At 34.9% G+C, this 18,822-nt stretch overlaps 1 protein-coding gene across 3 annotated transcripts in view; it reads left to right on the forward strand.

Annotated features, from left to right (window-relative positions):
• The first annotated feature begins 215 nt into the window (after window positions 1–215).
• The window catches only part of LOC112903862 (zinc finger protein Xfin-like), a 51,367-nt gene continuing 32,760 nt past the window's right edge, over window positions 216–18,822 (forward strand). The window contains exon 1 of one of the 3 annotated variants that reach the window (XM_025977310.1): window positions 216–232. The gene's annotated coding sequence lies outside the window, so the exon portion shown is untranslated. Of the gene's footprint in view, window positions 233–5,915; window positions 5,980–17,080; window positions 17,479–18,822 lie in introns of those variants that run through there. The other 2 variants (XM_025977307.1, XM_025977309.1) reach the window with 2 other exon arrangements.

Consider the following 18,822-nt stretch of genomic DNA (forward strand, 5'->3'; position numbering starts at 1 on the left):
TCTGTTTTTGAAAGCAATTCATGCAAACTCAGTTGGAGGATGTACCGGAATACTTTCACTTTGCTCAGATTTTAGGAGCAGGAGTAATAAGGTCAAGGACTTGATATAGTTCAGTATTCGTGTTGCGGTGACCGCGAGAAGACCTTTTTAGGTTTTTACGTTGATATTTCGGATTCGGTAGTTCTCGATTTCCATATTTCTGCGTGCTCTTCATGAACGAAAGCAGTATGAGGTAATGAAATATGTAATCTTTTTCTGTAGGCAACATTTCACTTCCTCGTTTGTTTATTGATAATATTGTAGTTTATTATTAATCCATATAACTTACAATACAAATAAGTACTTAACAATATAACACTTTTATCTACTATCATTGGTGACCTTACCTGATTGGCATTACTTTTCGTAGGTAATACTTACATTACCGTCTCAATAGTCATTACTTTTGTGATATAGAGTAGTGGGAATATTTTCCATTATCCATTATTTTTGTAATGATTGATAGAGAAAATTTAGTTTAATTATTATAGTCAGTCATTAAAGAGAGCAACGAGCAATAAAGAGAACTGGGGCTGCAATATCATTAAAGACAGTGCAACAGTAGGGATAGATATACAGGGGCAAAAGATTTAGTATGCTTAAATTTGCAGATGATATAGCAGTATTAGCATCTAGCAAAAAGGAGTTAGATATAGCTTTAAGTAAAATGGAAGCGGTACTGACAAAACAGTACTGTACGAATATAAATAAAAGTAAAACAAAAATAGTGGTATGCAAGGGAAGAAAAAGTAGGGAATGAGCGAATATAAACATAGTGGCCGATTTTAAGTATCTAGGAAGTCAGATAAGTAGTCAGGACGGAAGAAGTAGTAGGGATATAAAACAGAGGATAGTGCAGGGTCGAATCGCCTTCAATAAAAATAAGTCACTTCTATGCTCGCGAACGGTTAATTTAGAAATTTGAAAAAGGTTGTTAAAGGTGTATGTTTGGAGCACGGCGATGTACGGGTGCGAAACATGGACAGTGGGCATGGCGGAAAAGAAAAGGTTAGAAGCGTTCGAAATGTGGTGTTACAGGTGAATGATAAGGATACCGTGCGTAGAAAAGGTTAAAAATGAAGAGGTATTGGAAAGAATAGGAGAACAGAGGACTCTATGGAAGTCAATAAAAAATAGGCGAGATAGGTTGGTAGGACACCTTCTNAAAAGGTTAGAAATGAAGAGGTATTGGAAAGAATAGGAGAACAGAGGACTCTATGGAAGTCAATAAAAAATAGGCGAGATAGGTTGGTAGGACACCTTCTGAGGCATGAAGGTCTAGTCAGACATTAGGGGCAGAAACGGAAGTTAGGAGGGGTAGAGATAGACCTAGATTAGATTACTGTTCGCAAATAGTTAAGGATGCGGGTTGTTCTAGTTTTAGGGAAATGCGAAGATTAGCTCAGGGCAGAAAAGAGTGGAGGTGCGTGTCCAACCAGTCTTAGGACTGAAGACCTTACGATGATGACTCATCAAAGGTTGTGATGAGTTTTATTTAAATGTCCTACTTGTTAGTAGGTAATAGTATTGCCTGTAAATTTATCCCGTGTTCATTCATGCATTTAAATGGTGTCGGACAATTAAACGTTAAGTAGTAAAACTAGCCCGCATGTCGTCTGTCCGTGCGTTCGTCATTGCAGCCTGGCAAAGATTTTGAAACGGTGCTATGGTCTTGTTCCGAAGTACTTCATTCGAAAATCTATTAACCTAATGCTAATGTGAGCACTGTTCAAGGATAATCATCAAATGAAATAATAATAATAAAACGCCTGTTAGCTTATTGCCTTCGGGTTGGTATATTTGGAAACTTCGAGGTCGAACCGTATGCGTTTTTAGCACCGTATCAGCAACAGTCAGACGAATTATTATGACCAGTAGTGCTATTGGCTAAACATAAGACATCTTTACTACAAGCATATACATGTATTATGTTGCCATCGATGCCACGTTCGTATATTTGATGACACTGACATTTTATAATAGCACAGGGATCATGGAAATTCTTCAGTGATTTCCAAACTTCTATTTATATTCTTGAAAAGACTGGGACAGTCTTGCTTATTCGAAAACTTACCCTTCCTGCAATGTATAAATTAACTCTTTTTCCAACGCAAAATTGATCTTTTGGCGAATAAAATAGTACTTGTTTCAAATAGTTTAATTCAAATAGTTTAAGTCATAAATCCATGGGAAGTAATTATTTTTAAGGTCTTGGTTTTAGCGTTGGTCTTGTTCATTAGAATGAGTCTTCCTAGTATAAAGACAGTTTGGTCTTGTATTTAAGACCAAGGTCAAGACAAATTTTACTTATCATTGTTGGAAATATAATTAAAAGGAATTTTAGAGATGTAGGATACACTAGTAGTAATATAAGAAACGAGGCAGGGGTCATTTTGATAGAAAATGAGGAAAAGGCAGATAGGTGGAAAGAATATTTAGAGAACCTATACGCAGGCCCTGAGTTAGGAGATATATTAGAGAAGAAAGATAGTGTGGAGATAGATGAGTTTGGTTATCCCATAATGAGAGAAGAGTTCGATGTAGCATTAAAAAATTTAAAGAATAATAAGGCGCCAGGTGTAGATGGGATACAGGGGGAAATTCTAAAACATGCAGGACAAGAGGTTAGAGATCGTATATTTAAGCTAGTTAGTCACATTTATGATACGGGGAAAGTCCCAGATGATTATAAACGGAACGTAGTAGTAACATTACCTAAGAAGAGAGGCGCGGACAGGTGCGAGACATTTCGAACAATTAGCTTAAAAGAGACATATTAGAGGCAGAGACAGGAGTTAGGAGGGGTAGAGGTAGACCTAGATTAGTTTACTGTTCGCAAATGGTTAAGGATGTGGGCTGTTCTAGTTTTAGGGAAATGCGAAGTTTAGTCCAGGATAGGAAAGAGTGGAGGTACGTGTCCAACCAGTCTTAGGACTGACGATCTTATGATGATGATGTTGGAAAAGGCAAAAATCGTCAAATCTATAACCATAAAAGTAGTTCTTATTATATTAGGAAGACTGTTGCTTTTGGTTGATTTCCCTATAACGAAACACATCGTTTCGTTTGAATGGTGGACATACATATAATAACAATTTTCTATAACGAAAGAAAATGCGCATTAAAGAAAATTTACGCTGAACATTTTAAATTATGAAGAGAAAGAACTGACAATGAGAAGTGTTTCGTAGAAAAAAAAAACGATTCAAACGCGAACGCAAAACTACAATTTGCTGTTGAAGACCAATCAACAGGATACACACGATGTTTTTTATATATAGACAAGAAAATCTTATGTAAATGACTTTTTTATTTTATTTACTTATTTACCTAAATTTAGAAAAATTATGTTACCGGAGTTTGTTAATTAATGTTTCCGCATATCTTTTATAACGTCTAAAAGAGTGACGGTTTAACATTCTTGTCGTAACGACCGAGTCTTCTTCCTGATCAACATTTATTGTCAAGTTATTTAATAGGTCATGGCCTCTCATCGAAATTTGCAACAATAGAAATATACTTAGGGGGTTAATGTTTTTGTAACATAGACATATATATTCTAGACGTATTGTAGAGGATCTAGAAATATTTATTTGGTACATTTGGATCTTTGCTATATCACCAACTTTGTACAGCGAAAGAATAATGTATTATTAGTTTTAATTTGAAAGAATTTTAGGTAGCTACTTCAAATGCAGAATAACTATAATACTTGGTTCTAATTTGATCTTTGCGCATTTTTGTTTACTTAATATTTTATTCAATTATTCAAGAATGATATTGTTTTTGACTATTCTCCATTTCATCCCTTACTTTGAATATTATTAAATAAAGTTCAAGACAATTAATAGTTGGAAGGTCTTTATTTATGGAGAACCAACACTAAAACAATGTTTATTTTAATATTATGCACCAGTTATTTGGAACTTTTTATTACATCACTAAAGAACCTACCTTGAAAAACCCTCCCAAACAGCGGCGAAACGTCGGTGTTGGTTCTTCATAAATAAAAACCTTCCAATCCTTAATTGCCTTGAACTTTATTTAATATTAATTGTTTTTGACTGATTATCATTATTTCACAGTTTTGCATATAATAATAATTACTAACAGTCTTTGCTTCTTCACGAAGTGACACAAAAAAACGTTATTGAATATTAACAATATCCTTAAGTTTTTGCTAGATTCTTCTAAGGACAATTACAGGCAGGACATAAGATGTGTTCAATCAGATTCTAAAAGCTTTTTTAAATTTGAATTGTAAAAGTCAAAGTCAGTTGAGGGGAAAATACGTAAATATCCTTTATTGCAAACAACACCGATGTTTGGCCTTTAATGTAAGGATTCTTTAGGGTAGAGAATGAAGGCTTCAGGAAGCCTTAGAGCAAGGCAAACGGTCAGTGTCGTTTACAACAATAAAATACTTATTTTCAATTGAGCGTTTCCACATTTGGATATTAAATTAAATACATTATTATCCCTACAGTATTAGGGTTAATAATCCCTACAGTATGTCGACCTGAGTAATTTTTTTGGATCAATTTTTGTAAAAGAATTAATTGTTAAAAATTAAATGAGTATTGTTAGTCATCACTGAGATTAGATGGATGACCATGTCAATTGGTCATCTTCCAGTGGATACTCAATATATTGATTGACACATCGAGTAGGTGGATCCATATTCTCTTTACAATTTACAACGTACTAGGTGACATGTTCCTTTTTAAATTATGAAACATAAACTAGGAGTGAAACAAAATGGAGTAATAATTTAGTAGTGAATCAAAATGTTCTTTTTCTGATAATTCCATTTCTATTTGAAGAGTATGTATAACTATCAATCATTTGATAAGAAAAGATTAACAAAAGATTTTTTATTGCAACATTTGTACATAGATATGCTTTGAACTAGCGAATTTCAATAAATGTAATACAATTATACTAACTTCAACCTCCTGCTTTACCGTCAAACTTTTTACGTTAGGTACTGATGTTAAACCCATCTCTAGTAACCCTTAATCTCAGATAATGTAAGTAGGTACGGACTTCGTTCGTGTTGTCTTTTCCTACCATAATCATATTATCCTAGAATCATTTTTGGTTTTGCTGTAAAGGACTATTTATTTGGAAAAACATCAAAAATTCTTATAGATAAATATGAGTTTTTTTGTATTTATTTTAAAATTCCTCAAACTTCAATTAGCATCTATTGAATCAAAATCGCAATAGAGGAATGATCCTCATGACTAGCCGTCCGCTACTTCATTCTTCGTCAGGCATTTTTTAATTTGGTGGTGTCATCTTTATGTTGAAATCGTGCCAAGAATATTCACTTTACACCATCGCGACGTGTGTAATAAACGTGGAAGCCATATTTGGAAACAGTTGAGACCCCAAGGGAACCTCTTCTTAGCGTCAGTCCAGATTTAGGTCAAGCCAAGAAAAGCGTGCGACATGACGAACGTAGTAACAGCAGCCAGGATGTCAGACCGAAGATTTCGTCGTTGTTCCGTATGGTTCTATATCTGTTCGAACGTCCGTCAGGACCTGAAAAAAAAAAGGTCCTCTCTTCGTCCTTATCCTATTATTATGAGTCAGCGTGGAAAAAAGTCGTAGGGTCGATGATGTCAGAGTGGAGTGTGCGGCGTCGTTCTTTCCTTCCTTCGGCGGGGTGACGTCCGTCAGGACAGGGACGTCGAAGGATCGCGTTCTTCCTCCTCGTCCTCGCCCTACCTACTAGTCCGAGAGTCGTTGTCGAGCTGACGCAGCTCGAAGAAGACGCAGAGCCAACAAGACCGTCACGTCTGCCGTCCCTGCTGCAGTACTCAGAAGCCGGTGTCGACGCGAACACGACGAACACGCCATCCGGATCCAAGGCGCCCGATAAAGCACAACATCAGCGACAGTGCGCACGCTTCGCGACAGGCAATAATTGTCAAGGTAGGTGTAGAAAAAAAAATGTGAACAATACTCGACATATTGTTTTTAATGTTCATCTTCATTTGTTGTCATTGTTTGTTCATCAGCCTCTTTCCTTTTTCGTTTTCACATTACTCCATAACTGGACGTGCATATTAACAATCAACCTCCTGGGTTGGAATAACGTCGACGATGAGTCGAACTCAATTAACTTTTATTACGGTGGCACACGTTCGTTCTTGACTCTTTGAGTTTACGCCTAATCGAGTCGTGGCGATGACGACTGTCGTCGTCGTACCGTGCGCTCATGATGACGACGATGATGAGTACGTACGGTATATAATGAGAATGGGCAATGGGTAGGTACACTATGGAGTAAAAAAAACAATCAACAACGCCCACTGCAATCTTCTAAAAGCTGGTTGCCCTGACATTTGCTCAAGACGAGTGGGCTATTTTGGACGACGCGTCCGCGTCGACATGTACTGACTAGTCAACCAACTGTTACGTCACGGCGTCGACGTCGCGTCGTCGTGCGGCTCTGTTCAAAATTTTCGCGGTTTAACTTCCTGAAGTACTTTAACCAATATCGCACCTCGACATAACATATTAAGTTAACCAACGATAAAGAAACTACGTAGAAGTTTTTATCAGAGCTCATTTGGCGTTAAAACAACCGCATCGTAATTTGTCGTTGAAAATTACAAGAAATCATTACCAAAGACTGAAGTGCAAGGAGTTCCAGTTCTGGAAGAAGTCCTCGTTAGTTAATTCGCTCGTACTTGCTTACTGATAATTCTTGTTTGCAATTCAGAATTGTTGAGTAATAATACGAATATACGTCTGTTTGTGTTACGTGTCTTATAATACATAGTATATCTGTATATACCAAGAGAGATACGCAGTATTTGATAGTTGTTGCACACATATAAGTACATAGATACATGTAAGTTGTAATCTTCGCTCTTGTACTTAATGTATCATCGTCTGACGTGAAAACTCCCTTTTAAAAATTCAGTGTAAATTCTCTACGGCGAAAAGCTCGCTCGAACTATAAAGAGAGAGAGACGTTTTGGATATAACCAATCCTCATAATTTTGTTTCATGTTCTGCCACATGAAATTGCATTTCAAATGAAGTGGCTATGACTGTTATTTTATCTTTTTGAATTACCGCCAACAGCCAGTTTTGACATTGCCCTTATTTGTCGAAAGCTCTCTTTAGTGTTTTTGTATTTTCAAAGCTTAAAAACTATGCGAAGAAAAGCCGCGTCTTATAATCTTATTCAACATAATGAACAACATAACATTGGTAATAAAATTTCAACCATAAGAAGAATTATTTTCTTGATAAAGACTTAAACCAAAAGGCGAAACGTTGGTGTTGGTTTAAGGAATAAACTCTTTTTGGCTTTATCCTGGTTTTGGTTCCACGATATTCATTTGTAGCTATTCAAAGATTTAGAGGAACTGTAGTTTTTGAAGTAGTTTTACAAACTAATTTAAAACTCTAACGTAAGTATGTGTAGTATATGCATACATGTTTGCATGACAGAGATGTTTGTGCCAAAATTCGCTATTTTGAGTTTCGAGGTATCTAGATTGGCGTTTCTTTAAATTTCGTCTTTGGTAAACTGAGTAAGGTCAAGCAGCAGTCAGGAGATCGCAAAAAAAAACTGTTAGGAGATTCAAATTGAAGAAATCCAAGATTTTCTAGTTAGTTATTACATGGCGTATCAAAATATTTTATGGAAGGCAGCAAGAAAAACGGTTGAGTTAGGATCTTAAGGTCATGGTAAGAAACGACAACACGAACGAAGTGATCTGGGGGTATACGTTTACGTAGGTGTGATGTTTTCGAAACAAAAATTACTGGTTGTATTTAGAAAGTTCGAGTTGGGGTAGTTCAGCAAATCTAAATAGTTTTATATTGTAACTTGTGGAGTCACAGATAAAAGCAGAAATCAACTGGAAAATTTGATCAGAAAAAAAATAACTTATGATATATTGCTTCTTCCTTTTTGTCTTTAACTTTTATGCTCGGTATAGATTCAGTTGTTCGTATGCATGGAATGAGTGGTTTCCTTAGAAAAGATACTCCTAAAAATAAGATCTTTTAAGGCCTCAGAGGTATTGTTTTTCAGTGAAAAGCTAATCTTATATGACGTCAATCAGCAATCTATATATTATGTACGTTTTACTGGCTATTATTGTACAGTTTTACAAGCAATTCTTGTACTTTAGACCTCTGCAGAAGGACGCGCTCATCTAGCTTACTAACTGCTATTTACATTAAGTTATTACGATTAGTGCGTACATATACGTTCGACACAAAAGCAGATGCAGTACTGGTCATTTTTACAATCTTTTTTGCGAGAAAATAATATTTGAAAAGGTATTAGGATTTCAGAATAATGTAATTTTAGTTTTACCAATGTGTAGAAAGATTGTTGTTCATACGGTTGTCAGTCCTAAGTCCTAAGGCTGGTTGAACACGCACCTCCACTCTTTCCTATCCTGAGCTAATTTTCGCATTTCCCTAAAACTATTAAGATACCAACAATTAGGGCTGGACAAATACTTGATAATCCGAATAATCGATCAGTCAGTCATTTAGTTTTTTGATCTTTGGTTTCTTATAAACCTTTTATCGTCGTGAATGGATGGGATGGGGTTGTGGAAGTTAATGTTTTCGTTGTTTTACACCCTCTTAGTGGCCAACTTACTAGGATCCCTCAAATCAGAATAAAATTCATTCTCACTATTTTTGCGACAGACCACAGGGAGATAATTTACTAGATCTGCATTTTGAAACAAATTTCTCAAAAATTAATGAAGATCTTGGTTAAAAAATAATTATTTCTAGCGATTTTCTAAGATCTTTCAAGATCATAATTCAAAATCGCTTCAGAATACATTCGACCCTATATCAAGATCTTTTTAGATTTCCACTGATCTAACACTGGTTTTCGGGTTGGGCCTTTTAGTCATGAACTGGGTGTCTTATTTCCGTCCTGACAGCAATGTATCTTTCTTTATCAGTGTTTATTGAAGTGATAGACTCGACTTCAAAGTGCAAATTTATTAATTAGTCATTGTTTAACCTTCGAATTCTGACGATTTTGCAAGAATATAGATAAGACGCGGAAAATGAAGGAGTGTTACGGTGGATTTCGCTTGTGAAGCCCTTTTTAAGCCGCTTATCACATTTAGTGAAAGATTTTATTGCTAATAAGTACTCGTAAAGATACGGCTGGTGTACTAATCATACGTAAACGAAACGTTCGTTTGTTTCTTCGTTGTTACCAAGTAAAGAAAATTGCTGCAAATATATTACACATACATACATACACACCCACGATGCGAAATTCATACTGACAATTATTATTGGCTACGTACCTAGAACTAGACTATTGTACCACCATAAAATGTATGCCATCTTGAAGTCTTGAAGACAACATTCTACTGTGTTTAATTGTATGTTTGTAGCGTTATTAGTTTTAATCTTATCTATTTTAAAGAAGAAGCATGAAACGTTCTAGTAAGTGATATCGATTATCTTCGTTAATTTCTTTTAGTTATTACGTCTTGTTTTCAAATGCTTTAAATGAAAAACAATTTCGTTCTTGGTTAAAAAAAAACATTGAAAAGTTACGGAAATAAAAAAAATTAAGTTAAACAAAAGTCAGTGCAATCTGTAAAATCGCCTAAATCAGCTTTTCTTTTATACTTAGTCAAACTTTCATTATAATTCATTAATAAGTTAACATTTGAAGTCAGTAATTGATCATTTTATTTATTCAATCGACCATTTTCGAAAATGACAAAAAAACCCACGATAATCTCTTGTGATAATCATTTTATAACTTTATGATAAATTGAAGAACTAATTGAGTGTACACAAAATCTGAAATAATTTGGTGTTGTTAATTGAGCCTAAATGATATATGTATCTATGTAAGGTTGAACTCATTCATTCGGAAATTACATTAGTGTCTAATATGAACCACAACCTCAACCTTCATAATAAAAACAATATGCCTCACCTCGGTCACAATTCTTTTTGAATGCCTAAATGAAATTATGTGTATGTATTCAAATGAAATTGCACCTAGCCTATATCGCTTAACTTGTAAAGGATTTTTTGTCTGAATTGATTAGCTTTTTTGTTTCAATTCTGGGATTCCCATCAGTTAAACGACTTATTGGCATCTTTTTAAGAAGAGGAATTGTCTTAACAATTATAAAACTATGTTTACCCAGCATTCTCGTATTTTTTTCTAAAACCCTGGCGAATGTACAAAGCTTATTTCAGGAACGTACCCTTCGGGTAATAAATCGCATTATTAACTCCTTATTAGGAAAGGATTTCATTATTCTTCACTTTAAGGGAATGTTTAATCTTTTAAATCTTTTAATGTTTTTTTCTTAAACGAGGTGAGGCAAGACGTTCACAAGCTTAGCTATCATGTATGCTTTCCGAAACTATAAGTAATTTCTTCATCCTGGTTCTGAAAATACTTCATCCCAAATAGGTAACAAATTTCTTACTTTATTTCTTTGTTTTTCGATCATTTCGTTCATGTTGTAGTTAATAAAGGTGATCATATCGTATAATATGTGCACACAGTAGAGTTATTAGTGGTAAAGCATTCGTTGCGGTGTTCTTATCAGAAACCTTCAAGCGAAGTCGAAGGTCGCATGTATAAGTTTAACACAATTTCAAAACAGTAAAACGAATTATTCCGAAACAATAAAAGCAGTTGCTGTTTGCAGTTCTTGGCCGTCAATTTCCATTGTTAAAAGGTTTAATTGTTGCGTAAACAGTTTTCCACGCCGTCAATTAACATGCTTCTGCGAGCTCTGCACAATTTTGAAATTATTGTAATCCGTAATACCATATGGGTTCGATCCAGCAGGAATAAATCCAGGATTGGACATGAGTTTAGTCTGCATACTCTAGTTCCAGTTTAGCTTAGAGTCTTTGTGGATTTTTGAGTTCTTTTTTTTAGTATTTAATGAGTAGATTTGACCTTTTCTTGGACGGTGCTGTAGCTTTTCTAAAATTTTAAGGAACAGCGTCTATTGCCATGCTAAATCACTATAAAGGGTGCAATTTAGGCTCCAAATTAGAAAATTGGTAAAAAAGGACCACAAATTATGAACCTTTCCAATCTATTTCATGAAAATACTTTTCTGGTCAAAACACGTAATTTTTCGACACCTTACTGCGTTTTTATATCAAATAAATTTGAATTAACTTGAACCACTGCAAAAAGCGAAATTTTGCACATCAAAATTTAAGAATTAGTGAAAAAGAACCCTACATTATGAATCATTTCAATCGATTTGATGAAAATACTTTTTCGACCAAATCACGTCATCTTACTGCGCTTTTATATCAAATTTTAATTGACTTGAACCACTGCAAAAAGCGAAGTTTTGCGCGTTCAAATTTAAAAATTACTGAAAAATGACCCTAAATTATGAATCATTTCCTTTGATTTCCCAAAAACACACATCACCTTATGATACCTTGCCACGCTTGTAGCATACACATATTTAAATTGTTTTGAACCATTACAATGACTACGATTTAGTGCATCCTTTAAGGATTAGTTAGAATGTACCTGAAATTATCTATCTTTTTCTACGATTTTGCTGGATAGAATATGGTAGTGACTATTACTGAACGTTTTCCAAAGAAATGATGAACACCATGGTTAAAGTATAAGTGCTGTACCGTCTATCCAAATTTAGAATATTATTGGTTTATATAAGTACCTGCGCGCACTGATTTTTTTTTTGATCTATAGCTAACCCTTTTTTTTAACAAATTGTTTATATTTTTTGACAATTTCATCCACGCAAGTATTTGTCAAATAACTCGCAGTGACTAATCGTGAGCGCTCATCCTTGCGCCTTTGTTTCACGCTATTATTATTTGTAAATTTTGCGTTACCATCGATGCATGTTGGCTGTAGGTTTGTAACGTGATTCTCTGTGGTGAAAGAGCTTATCTTTTGAAACTCATAAATTGATAAGACAAGAGCGTTATCGCCGAACATATGCGGACACCGAGCTGCAATTAAAAGCGTTATTGTTTGCTCCTTTGAAATGTCAATAGAAAAATGAAAGACAAAACTAAGGATTAATTAGGCATTCGATTGTGATATGTATTGCATCAGATAACGACGAAATCAAAGAACTGATTACAATAGTGCTGATCAGATTTTTTGATTCTTCTGATTATGAGAAGATATCTACCATTATTACGCTAGTTGTTGGGTTCTATAAAATTGTAATTTCATTTTTAAAGTAACATATAAAACACTTAAGCGTTTAGCAGAACTCTAAAAAGTGGCACAGCTAATTGTTAGTTAAAATTCGAATTGTATTATTAAATAAAAAATACTTTATCCTTATTGTTATCCTTATTTCTACTAATTTTCTCATTTTCATTTTGTATGTTCTTGTATACCAAGCATTCGTAACAATCTAAACACAGGGACGTAATCAGCTTTTTGTTTTGCAAACGGCAATTTGTGGACACCCTATTTAAATCAACCAGGGTAGCTCTATCCGGATCAAGACTGGTTGCTTGAGTATGTCCAAATGTCTTAATGTTCGGACCCATTCAAAATAATCTTAGGGTTAATGCCTCCCTTCTTTGATGTCAGGCATACCAGATAGGGTCCGGTTAGCAGCCCTAACGGATTGATCCTGTATTATTTCATCATCATCATCATCATCATCATCATAAGGTCGTCAGTCTTAAAACACGCACCTCCACTCTTTCCTATCCTGAGCTAAACTTCATATTTTCCTAAAACTAGAACAGCCCACATCCTTAACTATTTGCGAACAGTAATCTAATCTAGGTCTACCTCTACCCCTCCTAACTTCCGTTTCTGCCTCTAATGTCTCTGACTAGACCTTCATGCTTGAGAAGGTGTCCTACCAACCTATCTCGCCTATTTCTTATTGACTTCCATAGAGTCCTCTGTTCTATTATTTGATATAATCCCTCGGCATGGCGATTAAACATACTGGGTCCTAATCAGAGATTGGGCCTGCCCTTTAAGATTGAAGTGGCCCTAATGTGGACACCCTATTTGATCCATACAGGGTATTGTTATCCGAATCAAGACTGGTTGCTTGAGTATGTCAAAATGTCTTAATGTTCGGACCCATTCAAAATAATCTTAGGGTTAATGCCTCCCTTATTTGATGTCAGGTATACCAGATAGGGTTTGGACAGCAGCCCTAACAGATTGATCCTGTATTATTTCAGCATCATCATCATCATAAGGTCGTCAGTCCTAAGACTGGATGGATACGCACCTCCACACTTTTCTATCCTGAGCTAATTGTCGCATTTCCCTAAAACTAGAACAACCCATATCCTTAACTATTTGGGAACAGTAATCTAATCTAGGTCTACCTCTACCCCTCCTAACTTCCGTTTCTGCCTCTAATATGTTTCTGACTAGACCTTCATGCCTGAGAAGTTTTCCTACCAACCTATCTCACCTATTTCTTATTGACTTCCATAGAGTCCTCTGTTCTCCTATTATTTCATATAATCCCTTGGCATGGCGATTAAACATACTGGGTCCTAATCAGAAATTGCGCCTGCCCTTTAAGACTGAAGTGGCCCTAATGTGGACACCCTATTTGATCCAAACAGGGTATTGCTATCCGGATCAAGACTGGTTGCTTGACTATGCGCAAATGTCTCAATGTCCTGGCCCATTCAAAATGATGTTACTATTGTTTGATGTCAGACATACCAGATAGGGTCCGGACAGAAGCTCTAACAAATTTTTGTCTGAATATAATCGGATTGATCCTGTGTTGTTTGATAAAATAAAAATCATCTTTAAGTTCTTGTGCCATTTGAGATATATATACGTATATGAAGTTCACCTTGGAATCTAGTTAATAAGTTAGCGTTATTTTAGGATAATGTCACTCTTCTTGTGAAAGAAGAAATAACTAGCGTTTGCTAAGGACAACAAGAAGAAGTGGATGTGAAATGTAGATTGTAGTAGGTAGTGTATGGGTTCCCTTCAAAATTGCACATTTATACAATATCTGCGTTAGCAACAGCAAGCTGCAGTTTCCTTTGAATATGATCTTCTGATTTTAATAAGTCTCTTTCTTGTTTTATAATTCCTTGACCTAAAACAAAAGTAGGCACTTCTTGTATACATACATGTACGTATTGTTTTACACGTCGAGCTGAAGTCAGTGTTACTATCAACAGACTGTGTAAAAGACACAAAATGTTTTCCGACACTAATCACCTAAGCTATTCTTTGTACTTTGTACATTTACAACATGTAGATAAACTACATATGCACGCTAATCCCCTGGCATTGTACGACCTAATTTATAAAAAAAATGTAATAGCGTATGTTTTCTAATTTGTGTAAAAATTTCTTGTTAAAAACACATTTAATAGAGAGAAAAAGACCATTGGGAAAATATATTAGCTGTTCGATGTTACAATACTTCGTTTGTGTTGTCTTTTCCAAATCTAACATTTTTACTGTTTTCGTAATATAAGTTTCATTGCCTCTGTGGAAATTTATGGTAGGAATAGTCTTGTGTAAAAACTAGAGCCACTGATTATCGGTTGTGGTTGATTTTCCCGAAGAAAATTAATAGAAAGTCGAATTAAAAAGACAGTTTATAACGTAAACCTCATATGTGAATCTCGACTATTTGAGAAAACTTTAAGTTATATTCTCCTACCCTCAGTCGCGACTATTTAAAAAACTGACCACCGCATTGTTCATTTTGTTTTCACGTTTCGACAATTAAGTAACCGAATTATAAATATTATATGAATAAATGAATGGCGTGATGCCGCATTTGCATAATGTACAATCTGCCGTTACCTTTTAAGGCATGTACATACACGTAAATAAATATATGTGTGAAACACATGGAGGAATCGTGTCGTGTTGTGTCGTAGACCAGATTCCATCGAAAGTGAAAAGTTACGTCATTAATTTTGATGCTGCTGTTGTGGCCTTTGTGGAAATGGCTGGTGATCGATGAAGTTGTGGGCTCTTTGAAGGTCTTCCTCTGACGCGCCTCCGCTATACTTTCCGCGAACTTTCATCCATTAGAAAATAGACATACAGTGAAAGGGGTTACTAATTTCTCCCTAAGAGTGTCACACCATTGAAGAAAAAACAAGCAATTCTGATTCCAATTATTCATTAAATTTTATAATCTGTACAATTAACAGTAAAAGAATTTAATTATATTATACTAACTTAATCGGAATTCGTAGTTAATATCAAATCGTAGAGAGAGAAGTTAATTAACTCTGTTAAAAATATGGTGTTGGGGCAGTTTTAGTGTTAGATATAGAGAGACAAAAGATTAGGTTGTTTAGATTAGCGGACGATAGGAATGAAAGAATTACAGTCAGCATTAAACAAAACGGAGACGTTAAACTAAAAGAAGTCGTTGATTTTCGATATTTAGGCAGTCGGAAAACTTAGGATACAAAAAGTTCTAGAAATATAAACAACAAAATAGCTCAGGTAGGACTTTTTTACAAAAAGTTACCTTCTCAGACAAGAAGGGTTAGTCAGAGACATACTATAAGTAGAAACAGGAATTAAGAAAAGTTTAGTTCAAGATAGGAAAATAGGTAGAAGACGTATAATGATAATGCTGATGATGATATTTCTGAAATGGAGCATTCAAAACATGAATATCTTAAAAATTATAAATATAAAAGTAAAATTGTTCTAAAACGAGCATAAACTGCTGGAAAATCATAAGCATAATAACATATCATGGACATCTAAACAAAAAATTAACAGTAATTTCTTGATTGTCGAGGTTAATACAGGTTAAAACTCTATAACTAATTCCTAAAGGAAAAAATGAAGGTATAACTAATTTCATTGCAATTGTTCATTAGATTCAGATCGCCTATCATATGAAGAAACAACTTTAACAGAATTACATATTCAAATGTGCATACAACAAACTCTTCCTTCCTTTCATCATAATTTTTATGGATATTGCAAAACATTTAAGAAGCCATGGTTCATAAATGTTCATGTTCCTTAATATACTTAGGTAGGTACATCTAGATTGATACAATAGTTATGTCTTATTCCTTGTGACTTTGCAAAAATGAATCCAATCTTTCTTTTAAAAGTGAAGAATTTGAAAAATAAAGCATTCGTGTAAAATTAAATCTAGTAAAATGTATAATCGGTTAATAGTTTCAAAGGTTGAATACTGAATTAATAATAATATCTAATAATAATATAACATATCAAATTTACTGAACAAAGTCATGAAAAAACAGAAAATAAACGTGTTTTTAAAGTCAACGTTTAAAATTTAGAATTAAAAGGAAAAACTTTTGACCTGAGGGTCGAGTTATATCTTTTTGAAGAGTTTAAGTCAACACTTTTCGAAAGGTACCACTTCTAGTTAGTGGAGAATTGATCTTTGATCAATTTTAGTAACAAATACTGTATTTGGTACCTCACCACCGTAACCCGACCTACCCCACCTAGCTTAACTTAACATAACACAAACTACATACGTAAGTTAGTTGAGGCTCAAAACAAGTACAGCATTTGTTGCGAAAATGGGTCAAAGGTCAACTTCTCTTCGTACGCTTGGAATGATATGACCTTAGATTTTTAAAAAGGTATAGCTTTACCCTCAATTCAGTGGGTCCGAATTGGAAAATTAGTCAAATTATGAACCAAAAAGCCAGTTCAAACCTTGACATTGCAATTACTTCATTACTAGTACGTAAAAGTGTAGTAAATATGTCTGTTTTAATTCAAGCAGTGACAATTAAGTGGGGAGTGACTGTTTATCATTTTTACACCTATTACTGTAAGTATAATTGTTGGTGCGTCCGTCTTTCCTAATTTATGCATTCTTTGCGCTCGTGACTGTATCTTTGGAGCGTGTAATATCCACTGTGAAGCACGTGGAGACCTTCAAACTCTTTCTGGTACTCTTCACTAGGTTAGCGAATTATTTTCAGAATTTATTCGTACCGTCCACAAACAGCAGCAGCAGCAGCTGTTGGAAGTCGTGATAAACAAAAATATACCAGCAGATCAACTGCGCAAAACTTCCCAAGAAGACGTCGGAGTCGGTCGTGGTTGCAAAAGAGCGCGCTGATTTCATCAATGTACCAGGAACGCAGACAGTTCGAGGAGGTAAACATTACAAGCCGGCTACGAGTTTTCACTTGCGATAAATTCGAGTAAACCGCGAACTGCTGTATATGCAAGCGTGTGTAGTAAACGAAAGCGCGTCCGATCATATTTGTGTGTGCGTTTACTTTTGTGTGTCGGTTTTCGCGAAATACATTTGTTTCTCCTTGTCGCGCTTCCACTGTATAATCAACGCGAAAGAGTGATAACACGATCTGTGTTTAAGCGAAAATAAAATTGAACATTATGTTGCCAAACGAATGGATTTTCCAGTGAAAACAAGTAAAACTTATCCATTAAAGGTAATAAACGATAACGACATTGAAATACACAACGTTATAATTTAATTATATTCGACAAAATGTAGAGGTCTTCTAAATACGAATGTGTCGGCAGGGCTGAGGTGGTTTAGAAACTAATGGGTTTCCATGTTATTTCATTGATAGTTAAAAAATAATGCACAATATTTAGGATTATATTTTCCTGTTAGCCTGTTACTGCACCTGTTCCTTTAGTAGCTGCGATTTAGGGTGGTTTTCTTCTCTCTTGTTTGTTTTTCATGTTATTCCACTTACGATTTAACAATAATGCATGACATAGAGGGCTATATTTTCCTGTTAGTCTGCTACTGTAGGTAATGCTTACGATTTTTTATGATCAATCAACATGGGTTTTGTGTGTTATTCCACTTAAAGAATAATGCATGACATAGAGGGCTATACCTTCCTGTTAGCCTGTTACTGGAGGTATTTCTTAAGTAGCGGCAGTTTAGGGTGATTTTTTATGACTAAATCAATAGTGGTTCTTCATGTTTTTCTAGTTAAACAATAATACGTGACATGGAGGGCTATACATTCCTGTTAGCCTGTTACTGGAGGTATTTCTTAAGTAGCGGCAGTTTAGGGTGATTTTTTAGGACTAAATCAATAGTGGTTCTTCGTGTTCTTCCAGTTAAACAATAATACATGACATAGAGGGCTATCATTCCTGTTAGCCTGTTACTGAAGGTATTTCTTAAGTAGCGGCAGTTTAGGGTGATTTTTTATGACCAAATCAACATTGATTTTTCGTTTTATACCACTTAAACAAAAATGCATGACATAGAGGGCTATATTTTCCTGTTAGCCTGTTACTATTGATATTGCTAAAGTAGAAGCGGTTTAGGGTGATTTTTATGATTAAATCAGCAGTGGTTCTTCATGTTTTCTTAGTTAATCAATAATACATGACATAGAGGACTATACTTTCCTGTTAGCTTTTTGCTGGAGGTATTTCTTGAGCAGTACTGATTTAGGGTCATTTTTTATGACTAAATCAACAGTGGTTCTTCATGTTCTTCCAGTTAAGCAATAATACATAAGTTAGAGGGTTATATTTTCCTGTTAGCCTGTTACTACAGGTATTGCTTAAGTAGCAAAGACTTAGGGTCTTTTTGATAACTAATTATTTAACATTTAATTTCGAGGGTTACATATGCATATGTATGCGTGCATTTTCCTTTCAGTATATTTTTATTACATCCATCTGGCAACCGTGTGTGGTGATGTGTGGTGATTATTTCTAATAATAAGAGGCATGTGCCACCAATGAACAACATGTCCCATTATTATGCATGGCATTAGCATCCAAAAGACTATGGGCATACG

Source organism: Agrilus planipennis, unplaced genomic scaffold (assembly GCF_000699045.2).
Source record: "Agrilus planipennis isolate EAB-ADULT unplaced genomic scaffold, Apla_2.0 scaffold344, whole genome shotgun sequence".
Classification (NCBI taxonomy): domain Eukaryota; kingdom Metazoa; phylum Arthropoda; class Insecta; order Coleoptera; family Buprestidae; genus Agrilus; species Agrilus planipennis.